The sequence below is a fragment of the Rattus norvegicus genome, chromosome 3, assembly GCF_021556685.1.
Source record: "Rattus norvegicus strain SHRSP/BbbUtx chromosome 3, alternate assembly SHRSP_T2T, whole genome shotgun sequence".
NCBI lineage: Eukaryota > Metazoa > Chordata > Mammalia > Rodentia > Muridae > Rattus > Rattus norvegicus.
Window position 1 is genome coordinate 93,334,546 of NC_141536.1, and position 17,094 is coordinate 93,351,639.

Genomic DNA, 17,094 nt, shown 5'->3' on the forward strand with positions numbered 1-17,094 from the left:
CTGTTCTTCTAAAAATTAGCTACCAAGCCAACTGCATATATTAAGCAATAATTAATTTGCTTTCCTATTTTTAATTAACTGGGGACTTAAACAGCTGCCAGATATAACTCCTAATCAGCATGATCTACAAGGCCTATGACCACGCTGAAATGATTGTATCCAGTGGGAAGAAGGGAAATTTCCAGCCTTGCCATGTGAAATGAAGAGCTGCAATTATGTGTTAAAATAACCACCTGACCTTAAAAAAAAGTAATTTTTCTCTGTTTTTGAAAGCACTTCACTGTGAGAGAATCTAGGCTAGGATCTACTGACAACTGTTAAGTTTTCAAGTAAAAGCCTGGAGACTTTCCAGGGGTTGGCTGAGTGACCTTTTAAAAATAACTTAAGTCAGGACACTTTTTGATTTACTTTGATAATATTAGGGTCTGCCCCACTTTAGCTGGATGTCCACGATGTGTTTTTATTATGAGGTACAATGTTTTTTGTACCCGATAACTGCCATGAATTCATGGGTTCAAGAGAATTTTTTTAAAAAAATTGCTCCCCAAAGGTATAAAGAGAGTATTTTAAGCACAACAAATTTGAAGTTTGGTTTCGAATTGTTACCCTGAAAAAAAAATCAAAGTAAGTGATGGGAAAATTCTGCAATTAGTTTTCATGTACAGATGGTTGTCCTTGATCTTTGTTTATTAAAAACAATCACATAGCCCCTTAACTTGAAGACTTTTTGCCTTATTTTAGAAAACATTTAATTTTAATCTTGCACAGAAATTCTTTTAGGTTTGCTATAAGATGTGTGTATATGCATGTGTGTGTGTGTGTGTGTGTGTGTGTGTGTGTGAGAGAGAGAGAGAGAGAGAGAGAGAGAGAGAGAGAGAGAGAGAGCTTCAATATATGGAGAATAAAGAGTATTTAATCCCACACCAGCTTATTCCCTTGGCTTCCTGGTTATCCATCTCTTTAACCTCACAAATTTTCACATTATCTTTTTATATTGCAGAGCTATCAGGAAGATTATTCACTTCTAAAAATCTACAAGCCACAAGTATGCCTTGGGTCTTCAGGCAGGGAAGAAGACCTGGGATGATCAGCTGTCAGTTTCCAGTTAGGTGCTTCTTCTTACAACCCTTGTCCATGAGTGCTACCTGGTAGCATTCTCCTATTAACCCACAGCATTTGAATTCCTCTTATCCTATTGTCTTTAAATGTTTGCTTTTCTCTCCTCTTCATGATACAATTTCCTTAAGCATCACGGGGAGGGTTCTTTTGAAATGTATATTCCCACAGTCTTAGATTTGAATACTTTCCGTGAGGAAGTCAAGACTTTGTGCAGTGAATGAGTGAGTGGCTGAACTCTGTTTTCTGTTTTTGAAGTGGAGAAACTGAATTGCCTTTTCAGTACAGTACAGTGTATTATTGGTGTGTGCCTTGGACTATAAGATATTAGGAAAATTGGTCTCAGTGGATTGGAAGTGGTGTTAATGACAGCATTTATATATATATTTGTTTTCTTTAATAATAAAAATGCCAAAACAGTGGGAAGGAGAGAGAATAGTTGCCATGACAACCTCCAACGCTGTACCTCTCAAAATTCAGTTTATACATTTAAAAAAATGTGCCTTCACTTTTCCTAATAGAGACTCGGATTTTATTAACTGCTAAAAGTTTTATGGAGGAGGTTTTAATGATACCTGTCAAATTCAGGAATGATAAAGATAAAAAACTATCATAATTGCAAAAGTACTTGAATACTTTTTGGGTTTCCAGGTTAAATGTTGCTAGTCAGTGCTGATATATTGGTGATGCTCACATTTGTCCCGGAAGCTGAGACGATCCCACAACCTGCACAACTTATCACACAGTTCTCAGAAACTTTGCCATTGAAACATCATGATGAATGAACCATCAAAGGAAGATAAAATAAATAGATATTTATCAATAGAAACAAGCATGTATGAAGATGAAAGCTTGATGCCAGGATTAGTTAAGAATCTTGGCTACTCTGTGTTTACTAACCACATAGAATAGAAGATTTTATCTAATATTTCATAGGTCTGTCTAGGATCACCATACTTAAAAGAATATTGTGACATTTAAAAAAAATCATCAAACTAGGACATGTAAGAACTCAGACACTATCTAATCCTTTATATAAACAAACAAGCAAGCAAGCAAACATGTAAATTACATCCTATTGTTAGATCTAATAAAAAAAAGACTCCAAAAAAAAAAAAGAACTCAGACGATGCCATGATGATGATGATGATGATAGTGGTGGTAGTGATGGTGGTGGTGGTTGTAGTGGTGGTGGTGGCTATAATGATAATAGTTATGGTGAGAGTGAATATGATGGTGATGTAATGCTAATGATGTTGATTAGGACTTAATTTATTATTATTGTTTTGTATATGTAGAGTACATTAAAAAACATAAACACCCCCTCTGCCGCCACCACCACCACAACAACAAAAATAACCATCTCATACTGGTAATATTCATCACAGAAAACATATTGATAACTTTATGCTTCAGACAATCTCACAGGTATTTTCTTAATCAGTACTGATATGAGAGAACCCAGCCCATTATGAGTAATGCTACCCATGGGCTGGTGACTGTGCATTATAAAAGGCCAAACAGATGACGCAGAGAAAGCCAGCAAACATCACTCCTTCAGACTCTGCCTCAGCTCCTGTCTCCAGACTCTTGGTTTCCTTGGGTTCCTGCCTTGACTTTTTCTATGATGAACTGTGGCATGGGAATGTAAGTGGAATAATCCCTTTGCACCTTAAGTTGTGTCATGGTATCATGGTATTTCATCTCAGCAATAATAACCCTAATTAAGTCAATGCCTATTATAAAGCCATCTTAGGAAGGATTTGGGTCCAAGAACTTTGTCATTTAATATGTAATACAAATTGTTTTTGTTTCTTACAAGATAAAGACAAATTTAATCTCCTTAAGACAATATCAAGTCTCTGCTTGTGTCTACTAATGATTTTTTGATTATCTATGCCTGTCATCTCAATAAAAGTTGAAACAGAGCCTCCCAACAGTCATCGGATAGCTTCTGAGTCTACCATGTCCGAACTTCACATTTTTCTTGTCTTCATGAGTACCACATCATAATGACATGCCCATTATTTTTTATTTTCTGCTTTATTCTGATCTGTCTTTTAGTCCCCACATCCTAATCTCTTTTCTTCCTAAAGGCTATTGAATTACCTACTAGGAAAATATGTTTCTATTTCTTAACTCATTGAGGTTTTAATATACTTATATTTATAGTATCTACCCCTTCCCTCCCTTTCCTCCTTTCCAATCCTTCCCATATACCACTACTCACTCTCAAATTCATGGGCTCTTTTTCATTGTTATTGCATGCATATATGTACATGTATGTATATTTAGTAATATATTATATATAATTTAATTATATATAATCCATATATAATATATACATTTAAACACATGTTTCATTTATTTACTATCTGTTTATACATAGGAAAATATGTTCCTATTTATTTTATATAAATGTGCGCACGCACACACACACACACACACACACACACACACACACACACACTCCTAAATATACCTGTCAAGTCTGTATAATGTTACTTGTATACATGTTTTTAGAGAGCCTGTTCGGCATAGGACAAGCAATTGCTATGTACTTCCCTGTCCTGGAGAAGAGCACCTCTCCTGATCCATGCTACATTGCCTATAACTTTCTGTGTAGAGGGTTGAACTCTCATAAATTTCCTTTGCTTGCTTTGGCATGTCCATTGACATCATCCTTGTTCAACACGTTTGAGCAGTCATATTGGTGAGAATTCATGGCATGGATATGGCTTCTGACATTCCTAGAAGACAACATCCCATAGCATGCTCCCTGATGCTCTAGTTTCTTTTTTACTTTCTGCTTTTCTTATGCAATGTTCCCTGAGTGCGTGGAGTGCTTTGTAGATATAGCCATTGGAATTGCGCTTCCCAATTCTCTGTTTTGATTGGTTCCCCATAATGGTATACTGTCAGAAAGAGAGGCTACCTTGGCAAGGGATGAAGAATATAATTTCCTGTGGGTATAAGCATCAATATTTACATATTATTGTTAAGGATTATGCTGGCTTAGTGAGGTAGTGATTATAGATTCTCCTCTAATAATCATGATTTTACTACCACTTGAAAGTTGGTTAGTTTTTCACTACCAGATATTGTTTTCTTCTTTATGAGAAGTCATAAATCTGGTTAGAGAGATGTTGTTTTCTCCCATGGTATGAATGCCACCATGGCCACTATGCCACTTTTAGGCTACATTGTTATGGTGATTATCTTGTGTTTGATAGGCATCAATATTGGGAAAGATGATCAAGCCAGCTTAGTCAGTCAACAGGGTCTTGAGGGAGAGAGTGTGGCTTAAAAACAACAACAACAACAACAACAACAACAACAACAACAACAAAAGGCAATGAGAGAACATTATAGTATGACCTCACCAAGGGCTGAATTAGGTTTAATTTTTCCCAGTCTGCTTTTATATCTTTCAAGGTACATTCAAATAATAGGGTCATTCCTGAGGCATAAACAAAGTAGTCAACAAACAAACAAAGGCTCCAAGGTCACTGTCTCTAAGGACTTATCAAGATGATTGACATAAAAGGAATACATTCCTCAGCTGTAATTTTCTTGAGATTACTTCCTTGTCCCAGATCAAGGTTAAATTCTTCGCAATATCTTTGTAGCATCACCTAGAGCTTTCCTCATCCCCACTTCCCTTTTTTTCATAAACAAGATTGTGTCTTAGTTTTTTTTTTTTTTTTTGGCAAGAATGCCTTCCTTACCCATTACTGAATATGCATCATCAAAAGCAATGAAATTATATCTTAGATTGGTAAGGCTCTATGCAGAATCTTACCTGTGATTGACTGCTAGTCTCTTAAATTAATGGCTTTGTCTTGATATCATTTTTTAGTTTCAAGCCATGTTTTTTGGCCACCAACATGTTGATGTTGCTCAAGGCATGTTTTATCACAATGGGCAGAAATAAAATTATTCCCAGGACAAGAAAGTCCAATATGATCAAATGATATAAACCCTTCTTGAAGTGTAACCGAGATGGAAATAGTGACCTTAAGCCATCGATGCTTTTATCAGCAGCATCCTTAGCATTGAAACTCAGCAGTGGAGCATTCTTTAAATTCACAATCTTATTATGCAAAGCTAAAATATCCAGAGAGGTGTTAGAATTATGCCAAATACCCTGCAAGTATCTTTGAATTTTCTCCCAATTATAGTGACTGTCATTGTAAATTTTAGAAGTGACACAAATCCATTGGTATTTAGTGGGACATGGCAGATGGCTTCTTACTCTTAAACTCTGAACCTCCTCTCCAATAATTTGAATAGTATAAAGTACATCAATTTAGTGTTCCAAATGCCTATCTAAATCTTCTTGAATACTCAGAGCATTTGTAATTTCTTTTTTGCTAAATGATTAGCAAAGGTAGCATCTTAACTTCTTCCATCAAAGTAATTCCAGAAGCAGTGACAATAGCTATTAATGTAATCAATGCTACTATAGCAACAATAAGCTACCCTCTTGCTTCTATTTAAAGCCTGATTAATTTCTTCCAATATTTGTAATCTTTTCTCCAGAATACTAAGGTCCTATTATACTCACAGGCAATAAAACAAAAACTGGTTGATAGCTCACCATAGCAGAATACAAGATTTCAATACACTAACACAATTAGAAAGTGTTCAATCAACACAACTTACATTAAATGCCATAGAAGAAACAAAAGTAATTTTCACATGACCAATTAATAAAAATTAGGGGCCTTAACAACAAGCACTGACACTTGTTTGAAATCAAGATCCTTTCCCAATTCTATCTACTGCAAAATAACTTCATAGAGAACTGCAGCTAACTTGTAAATATGCCATTGAAGTGACCTCAATGAGACTGCCAAAGACCCCTGGGGATCTCCTTTTGTCCAGTGTTTGATTGATTCCCTGCCCACTAATAATTCACATATTATTGGAAACACTAAACCACATTGGGGATTAATTATAATATTCTTTCCATCTAACAGTTTTGTTAAATGCCAGATCTACATTTTCTGTGGGTTCAGATCCATAAGGTAGTATCTCACGTTGATCAGGGCAGATCCCTCATAATATTTAGTCATGCCCATTTCTATGCTTTGAGTTACAGTTTATGAATTGTTTTTCTTCCAAATTTGAGTGAACACAGAAATATACCCATCATTTGTACTAATCTTCAAAATGGAGACAGGAACCTCATCACTGAATGCATTGAAAGTCCAGGTCTTATTGTAAGATGACTCCCCCATCCAAGGAAATCCAAGAAGTTGAGTATTATTACTGGTCATGAGAATCTCTGGTCTGGACCACACTGATGGATGGAACAGTGGGTCAGGAACATGGGTCCAGAAGATTTACTTCCTCAGTAAAGGAATTCACAAAACCATGGGATTGTTCCATTTGTCAAATCAGCCTTTCTGGCAGCCACCCTACTCCATTTTCCTCCTGTGAAAAAACACAAGCATGACCTTGTCCCCATATGAGTACAGGGTTGAGTCCATGCCACTAGCCTGTCATGAGATCCTTCCATTTCACTAAAGCATAGGTAGTAAAGTGTGAGGATGCCAAAACACTCAGCAGCTGAATGTTCAAGAAAATTCAAATAAAAATATTCAAAATACAAAGAGCATGATTTAAATAGTTTTGTGGTATATGGGGATATAATTCCTCACTTTTTTATTTTATGAAGCTATTGTTTTAAAGTTCAATGGGCTCATTCCACAATACCTTGCCCTTGATAATTATAAGAATCTCAGCACTATGAGTAATATTAAATTCTCAACAAAATGTCTCAAATGCATGACTGTAATAGCCAATTCCATTTAATCTGTTTTGGAACGCTCAGCATAAAGAAACAACATAGGCAATGAGTAATTTTATTTTCAGCTGCTTCCTCTGTTAAAGCAATTGCAACAAGAAAGCCTGAGAAAGTATCAATAGTCACATGTACATGTTTTAATTTTCCAAAATCAGATATATGAGTAACATCTGTTTGCCATCACTGATTAGATACGAGTCCTCGAGGATTAACACAACTGTGTGGTACAGGAGGACACTAAAGACATTGAGGACATGTCGTTACAATTCGATGTGCTCTCTTTCTAGAAATACCAAATTGTTGTCTCAAGCTGTTATTATTTTGATGATGTAAAGATTGAAATTGTTTGGCTAATAATTCCTGTGTAAAGCCTATAATTTGCCTAATATAAAAATCTGCTGTGTCATTGCCCTCATTAATGGGTCTAGGAAATCCAGTATGAGCTCTTAAATGTCCTATAAAATCAAAACCTCTTAAATTGGTCTCTTAAATTAAGTTATATTTGCATAAATGATTATAAAATTTGAGAATTGGAAGTAGCTAAAAACAAAGTTTCAAACAATTGTAAACTATGAACTATATAATGGCTATCAATATAAAATTAAAAGCTTGATTTTTTTTTAACATTTCAAAAACTGCAGCTAATGCATGTAATTCAATTTTTGTGCAGAAGTATTGGGGGCATGGTCTCAAGAGAATAAACATGGGATCTAATTACATATGTTACCTTCCCATTAGATGAGCCATCTGTAAAAATGTAAGTGCATTCTCTATGGGCTGCATATGCAAATTTACAGGAATTATAACAACTTGTAATTTGGATTATGATTATCTATTCTGCCTGAAAAAAATTGTTCATGCGATAGGCTAAATATCAATATTCTGCAATAACCAATTTAATTGCTGTTTGGAATAAGGAATAAATATTTTATAAAGTTCTTTCCCAAAATACTTTCATGATTCTATTCTGCAATTCTGAATTATCATAGCAACAGCTTCATAATAGAGTGTTAAAACTTTATTAGGATATTAAGAAAGACGAATTCACATTAATGATCCCTTCTGCCAAAGAACTGCTGTGGGTGCATGAGAAGTGGCCAGAAGGCAAACAGCAAACAATTGATCATAGTCTATATAATGTATCTGTTGTTGACTGATAGCATCCTCTACTTTTGGCCAAGCTCTTAGTCCCTCATCAGTTGTCCTCCTAATGTAGAGATCACTGCTTTGCTCTGGACTTTGATTTTGTTCTATCTCTTGTAATTGAGCAATGGTAGTTGTTTTAGGCCAATGAACAGAAGTTATTACAGATACATCTGCTCCTGTATCCAGAAGCCCGGTAAATTTTTTCCATTTATTCTTAAAACCAGTTAAGGTCTTTCAGCTCTTATTGCTTGGACCCAATAAGTATCTGAAGAACCAAATCCTTTTGTTTTTGGAATATTAGTTTTAACCTTGTTTCTAGTCATAACCAATTAGGTATAAGAAGTAATTGACCAATTCTCTGTCCTGGTTGAATGACAAATGAGGGTAGGCAAAGAGGTCATACTTTTAATTTCCCCAATATAATCTGTGTCTATAGCTCCTGGGGCAATCATCAATCCTGCTGTTATGGCACTTCTTCTTCCCCGTAACAATCCTACAGTTCCCGACATCAACAGACCACATATTCCAGTAGGAACAGCCTGCATCCCCATCCTACAATCCTGTGTAGGTAGAGGGACCAAGGTCCTGCGCTGCTTGGGGTAGCTCTGAAAAGATCCTGAAAGGATTGTTTGTTGAGGAATGAACTGCATTGCCACATTACATTGTTTGTGGCCTGGGGCTGACTTCCTCTCCCCTTTCCCTAAGGGAGAGAATTTCCTAAGTCATCTCTGTTAGACCTGCATTCATTAGCCCAACATGTCCCTCTCTTGCATCTAGCATTGAGTCCTGGTTTTTTCTCATTATTATTTTCCTTAGTTTTATTTGGACAGTTCCTCACTTGATTCCCTATATGTCCACACCTGAACCAACTTCCAGGAGGCCCATTAATCCTCCTCTTTCCTTTTTCTGTCCGTTGAAACAGAACTTGTTATATAACTTTTCTCTGCAGTGCAACAGCAAGGACCACACCCGAACATAGAGGAACCAATATCAGAACATAATCTAATATAGTCTATAATAGTTCTAGTCTTCAATCATGTCTTATGTAGCCTGGCAGGCTGTGTTTACATTCTCATGAACCAATTGTTTTACATTGCAAGCCAGCATTGCCATCTCCAACACTCTCCCTGCCACTTTCATCAACCAAACTCCAAAAAAAGGCTCATCAGGTTTCTGCGTTATTTCAGAAATACCTTGAATCAAGTCCTTTTTACTAGGCAAGGCATTCCAGGCTAGTTTGAGCAGCGGTGACAATTTAAGCATAAGTACCAGGACTAAACTGTAACTGATTCTGTATACTCTGATACTGACCTTCGTCTGTGAACATCTCATCAGTAGCTGGCTTGTTAGCTGCAGCATTTAACTCTGCTCTCTGCTGGCATCGTTCAAAAAAAAAAAATCCATTCTTCATAAGAGATGATCTCCTCCCCCTACATGCACATAAGCTAATGGTTTCCAATATGCATGTGGAAGCGCCTCAGAGGACAGGCCAGCTAACATCGCCATGGTAAAGGCAGCAGTAAGTCCACACTAAGCACAGGCAGGTTTGAATTCCCTTATCTGTTTACAAGGAATCAGAGTGTGATAGTTAACAGGGTTCTCATGTTAATCCTGAGCTTCAAACACATGGCATTGCAAGGCACATCCTTGCATATCTTCTAGTTCTACAGCCTGCTTTAGTCCTGCCTGTAGAGGTGATGACAAAGCAATGTATGGGTTTAAAAGGACAGGTTTCCCTTTGTCGCTGTTGCTCTTTCACATCATTTGAGATATGAAAAGAATATGACATGCAAAGAATAGAGTCACTCCTAAGTAGTCAAGGAACAAACAAGGCATAAACAAAGGCTCCGAGGTCACTGGTTTTAGGGACTTCTCAAGATGATCAATATTTAAGGAATATATTCCTCAGCTGTAATTTTCTTGAGTTTACTTTCTTGTCCTAGCCTAATGTTGAAAGATCCCACGCAGAGAGACCCTTACTCAAGTCTTGGGAAATCGCAGACCCCAGACACAGAGAGACCATTTTGGATGTAATAAGCAAAGGCGAGGTTTATTACGGAGACCTATTACAGAGATCTCCGGGCCGACACGTATCCCGCGCAGGAGACAGAGGTGCCGGCCACGAAACTCAAAAGTCAGAGGGTTATATAGAGGCTAGGGGGTTTTGGCGTGGTTACATACAATTGGCTCATTCAAACATAGCAGTGAGAACAAAGCAGAAAGAGTAAGTGCTAGAAGTCAGGGGCTTATCAGGGTCTGGAGGATGGCCCTGAGTGAGCTGGGGGGAGATGTCTTCCTGCCAGACGTCCCATGAATCAGTCCCATTAACTCAGGCTGGTTCCTGCATTCCTTTTCCTTATCTTTATGGCTTGCTAGTCCTGGCTGCAGGGCTTAGCCCTGGGTCTGTGGCCTTTTGGGGTTTATTCTTTTAATTTTGTATCTCCAAACCTAGAATTCATATAATTCTCCTTTCAATGTCAAATATTCTTACCTATTTCCTAGAAGCGGTCCCAAGAGCTCTCCACAGTAGGACTATTGCTTTATTTCTTCAGAAACTTGCATGGTATGTTGTTGTTCCAAGAAAGTTAGTTCTCAGGGAGGAGACATTGAGATCAGTTCCAGCTCAGGGGTCTTTGAACCCTGATTCTAAAGTGCATAGTGTACTCAGCCGTAGACATTCATCTTCAACTTCTGGGGCCAATCAAGTACAAACAGTAGGCTAGATGTTTGGGGAGTCTCTTAGACAGCCTTGACCAACCATTACAAACAGGGCTACTTATATCTGGTATTAGGGAATTTGTCAGGTGACCTTTGTCTTACCACATTTTAAAAAATCACTAAAACTTAAAACTACATATGTATATCTATAAACACAATTCCTATTAAAATTTATGATATATTATATACATTATATATTATATATTTATATATTATGTATTTTATATATTTATGCATATAATATATATATTTATGATATATATACAATTCCTATTAAGATTTAATATATATATATACTATATATATACACACATACACATTGGCAGGACCTGTGATACTGTTTCAATTAATTTTCTGTTGCCACGACTAAATACTTGAGTTAAAATAACTTAGGGATGGAAAGAATCATTTGCCTCATAGCTTAAGTGTATGATAAATCATAAGAAAGTATGGGCCAAAGACATTTGAGGCAATTGATTACGTCATATCCACACTCAGGAAGAAGACAGAGCTGACTGCCAGTACTCAGCCCACCTTCTTTCTATTCAGCTGATGACCATAGCCCACGAGATGGTTTAAGTCTTTCTACTTAGCTCAGTCTAGAGACTCCCAGAGACTCCCTCACAAACATACTTCAAGAGATTCTAGAACCTGTCAAATTAACAATGAGTATTAACAGTCAGGAGTCTAGCTTATGTGAAGGTGACCTTGAAACATACGGCTTTTGAACCACCTCTCACCCTAAACCCATGTGCTCATTGCTGTCTTATAGTATAAACGTTCTCTCAGTCTAACTTCAAAAGTCCCAGATTGATAGTTCTAACACTATCTAACATTGATAGTCCCAAGTATAAGTTTCTTCTGAGACTCAAGACACGTTTTCAAATATAAGCATTTATTTAAAAAACAAAACAAAACACCACTTGCGTACTTCCAATTTACAATGACACAAAATAAACGTTTCTGTTGCAACAGGGAAAGTGGTTTCATAGGAAAGAAATATCAAAACTGAGAACACCAACATTATAGCTCCTTTTAGGCATCTGAGACTCCTGACGGAATCGTGTCAGCTCTGGAAGTCTTGCTTTCCCTTTTCTCCAGCAGTCCTGTTGCTCACACAGCTTCTCTCTTGGGCAAGGTGTACATGATTCATGCATCATTTCTCAGCAGACATCTACCACTTATGGCATTTCCAACATCCTATCGTAGCACTTCAGGCTTTACCACCTTAGCTTTGTGCTATCTGCCATCGAGGACTCTTTGGAGAGATTCCAAGCCTGCTACATATTGCCTAGTCTCATCGACCTTTCAAAATCTTGGCACATCCTATCCCTCACTCTTGCATATATCAATATATATAACATTAGTACCAAACTTAAGATGATATCAAGCTTTGCTGAGACATAGGATGTAGTCTGCCTTTCTTGTACCATACTTGTATCAGATTTTTGTATGCTTTCCAGGAAAACCTTGAGGAAAAATGTTCCTATTTTTGTTTGTTTGTTTGTTTGTTTATCTGTTTTAAACAGTGAGCTCCCTTACTGGCATTCTTAGTTTGAACTCCTTTCAAATGAATTTACATGTTCAGACTAAAGTCTTTAATGGATAGTTCTTGTCACGGGAACATGTTTCCTTCCTCCTATTGCCTGGATCCTAGCATAAAGCAAGATATTCCTATTATTAGAGCCAGTATCTTTAGCAAAAAAAAAATAATTAAAGTTGCTTTATGCAACCTCCTTGTCAACACAATATTTTCCTTGTCACAATTTACATTTATCCTCATTTATCTTTTCGGTTCTCTCTCTCTCTCTCTCTCTCTCTCTCTCTCTCTCTCTCTCTCTCACACACACACACACACACACACACACACACACACACACACACACACAGGCAGAGAGCGGGGGAGGGAGAGAGAGATCTAAAAAGAGCTGTCAGTGTTATCTATTTCACAGGCTGGATATGTTCCTGTGAAGTTTCTTCCATGTAACAAATTTGTCCATTACTTTATATGATCACATTTAATTAAGTTCTCAGAGCACACATAGAATGCAAATAGCTTCTTCAGCAGAATACCCCTTGAATGGTTTCTAGACCAACTGTCAGTATGATTGTTACTCCATTCAGAAACTTCATGAGCCTCTACTGTCCATGTTTCTCATGGCATTTTTGATCTTCATATCCTGACCAGAATGACCTATTAAGCTTTTAATGTACTATTCTAAGGCTTTTGTAGCTCAAAGTTTCAAAATTATTTCACGTTTTTTTGTTAACCCAGTTTCATAAGTCCAAGGACCACATAGTCAATGTTTATCCTAGCAATGGCATTATTCCTTGGTAACACATTTTCTTTGAGTTATTTGTTTGATTGTTATGGCAAAAATACTTGACCAAAAACAACTTAAGTGTTCATTTTGGTTTACAGTTGAAGATGCCTAGCATTACAGCAAGAGCTTGAGGTACAAGGCCTCACTGCAGCCGTAGTTAGATAAATGCTAGAGCTCCTTTTTCTTTAGTTTGAGTCTCAGTTCATGGAATGGTGCTACTTACATTTAGATTTTTCTACTTCTGTTACCTCAATCTCATAGCTTCCTCTAGGCAAGCTCAGGGGGTTGTCTCTGAGATGATTCTAGATCTTAAAACTGTGACAATATTAACACCATAGAAACCAAGGCAGAGATACATTGCATTTGCCTCAGAGGCCTTTCTGTATTACTCTTTTATTACTAATTGTAGACATGCAAGTCTCTTGACAACTTTTTTTCTCACAAAAAGCCAAGTATAGTGCATGATATATCATAGATGATAAGTATTTACAAAAATAAAATATGATAGTTAGTATGTAGAGAGAATGTGACCTAAAAATCCTGGTGAATTGAAAATGCTTATAGAAAATATTTATTAGGGTACATAAGAGACAGAAGTTAGCTAAACGGACAAGAAGTTAGCCTTACCTGGACAAATCTGTTTAATTTTAACTAGAATGCACTAGAATATGTCTTTACACACACACACACACACACACACACACACACACACCCCAAAACAGAGTAAATCTTTGTTGTAACATTTAATTCTATATACAACATTGGAAAGTTAAGGGACATGTATCTGTGAATACCCAGAGAGAAATATTACATGCATTTGATTATACCTTAAGTATATTTGCAAGCTAATAATGTGTTTTGTTTTGAGATATTGATTGTTTTTATAATCAAGTAGAAATTATTGTTTCACTTGTGCAGACTATGGAGCAGTGAATATGGTTTAAAGTTGTTATTTATATGCACAGGAAATGATGCAATAAGTGTTAGGATAGAACTCCTATAAATGATCATGGGGCTTTGCCTAGAAAGAAGTGTCTAAAAGATATGTTTCAATATTAGAAATGTCACATGTGTCCCTATGGGGAAAGTCTTTTTCTGAGATAAATAGATCTCTGGTTTATCTGTCACTTGTGTGATGTTACTGACTTTAACTCATTTCTTTTAAGTATTTCTTGAGCCTATAGACTATACGAGATATCATGTCAGAAGGGCTAGATCAAATCTATGCAAAATCAGTAATGTATGTGATTTGGGTCTAAGAAAAATGGTAAAAGATGTAGGTGTGCTTTCTAGGGAATATCTTTGCATAAAATCTATCTCTAGCTCATTTTTCCAATCTTTAATTATGTTTTATGCCAAGGATATGATGTGCTTTGAACCTAAGCAATTGAATAAATCATCTTACATGCCTCTGGTTGAAAACTCTCTCTCTCTCTCTTTTATTATTATTATTATTATTATTATTATTATTATTATTATTTTCTGTTTTTTCTATGCAAGTAAAGGTGATAGATACTGAATGTGCCATTTTCTTTTGATATTAACAGGATTCCTTCATTCTATCCCCAAAGAATCTAGAATCATCTAAAAAGTTTTGGCAGAACAAAACCCCAGAATTTGTACAAGGTAAAGCACCTTTCTGTCTCTTTGGTTGGCACAGAAACCTACATCTGGACTTTTCCACTTTCTCTAAAGCAGGTACATGGAAGGAAATGCTTTCATAATAACAATCAACCAACTGACAATTGGACAGATACTTAATAAATGCTTTTTATATGATATTAATTTATTGAATCTCCCAGCTTCAAATATTCTACACTGGTATGGATTATTGTATATTAATATAAATTTAATGTTATTTCATTCAATTCTTGTTTAATGGGTTGTACATATGCAACTCATTTAAAATGGAAAATTCTAATCTTATAGAAGTTACTATTATGTTTTTTAGAAATGCATGTTAGCAGTTAGTCAACTATAATCTTACTTGTAGTCTTATTAGGTACTAGTTTGGTTAATTATAGAAATAAGCTTTATTTGGCTTCTTGTATATATTTTCAAAGTTAAGAAGATAATAAATATCTAGAAACAAGCAACACTTGTCTAGTCAAATACACTATAGATAGATGGTTTTCAAATTTGTCAGAGATCTATATAATATGGCATTTAAAGATGTCTCAATAACAAAAGACTTTTCTGACAGAGACACATCTGTTCTGGCAGCACCCTTAATCTACTTCAAAGAAATTCATGGGTATTGAAGAACATCCACATGTAGTTTGCTTCAAATGTGGCAAAGTTAGCCACTGGGGGAAAATGCCCTTGCCTTTATTGGTGATAGCAGACTGTGGACAAGGAGGACACTGGAAAGTTGACAGCCCAATTTTCAGAGAAAGGGGAGGCCATTTCTTCGAAATTCCTGCTTCAGAGAAAAGACTGTCATGTTGTATGGACCCGAAGGCTAAAAATTGGAAGCCCAAGTGAAACAGAGGTACTTTGGGTGATAGTTTATACAGCCAAGATTATCTGTCATTTCTATAGTTTTGGAAGCAGCTTGCTCTGTTCTTCCTGTTTACTCAGGTAATATCTATCCTACTCAGATATCAGGTGAAGGTAAAGACCAGATAGTTAAGTCTTACAGTTTTTCTAACTAAATATTAAATATACAAAAATGGTAAGTGGTTTAGAATCTAAGAAAATGTAGTGTCTAAAAAGATAATTTTAGGTTAGTAAATGCAAGTTATGATAAGAGAGTGAATTACATACAAAATTTTAGACATATCAAGATAGGATAGATAGTGGAGTACTTTTGCCAAGATTGCCAAAATGTATTGATTTGAAACTGTAGATATGATACTTGATAGTTCTCATTATTATTATTATTGTATACAGTTTATTGTTTGAGAAATAGCCAGTTTTAAACTAAAAGGTAGAAATATAGTCAGAATTTTGGTTTTCTTGAAAAAAATTGAAGTTATGTGAATGTTTTTATTTTAATCACAGGTGTGGGATATGGGGATGCTTTAGTCTGTACATAGGTGTTAACTATGGGTGTCTCATGCTCTGGGAGCAACATGGGTTTTGCCAGCCGCAAATAGTTTAATTTTGAAAACTCTGGAGAAGAAATGAATGCCAGAACCCTAAGAATGGCAAGAGCCACTCCAAAAAAGAAGAAGAAAGGAAGAAAAAGGAGGAAGAGGAGGAGGATGAGGAAGAAGAAGAGGAGGAGGAAAAGGAGGAGGAGGAGGAGGGGGAGGAAGAGGAGGAAGAAGATGAGGAGGAGGAGAAGGCTATATCTGTTTGTCAATTGTTGGTGTATATTTTTATGTTTTATGGGTTCTTTTCTTCCCTTCCAACACATTCCAACTTAATCTCCTACAACTTCAGGACACTAGGGAAGATAGAAAGAAGGTAAGAGTGAAAGGAAGGAGGAATGCACAAGAACAGGAAGAAAGAGAAGAAAGAGCTGAAGTTAGAAAACCACCAGGAAAATCTAAGGAGCCAGAAGCCAAAGAAGTGCAAAAAGGGTCAGGAGGTCAGACATAGGCTGCTGGGGGAGAAGACAATCCAGGACAATGGTCTACCAGAGAAGAGGAAGTTGGAGATATCCTGACAATGATTTGATTGACCCCAAGAAACATGATGTCCCTAATCAGAAGGAAGCAACCTATAGAGTTCTACATCTCCTTTCCACTCTAACCATTCTCTCCTACCTAGTCTTATGTGTTGGAATGAATTATGGCGAAATAAGGGTTGGAAGGGAGATAGAATAACTTTTTAAAAAAACAGAATAGTCTTTAAAAAGCACACCAACAGATTTATGGTGAAGAATTGGTGATAAATTTATCAAAGCACCATTGCCAAAAGAAAGGGGCTGAGACTCTTTAAAACATTGATGTTAGTTATTTCTGTCCATATACAATTATTTCAGCATTTAAATATTTTAAGTTGTTTTATTAAATCCCTTGATTCTTGATC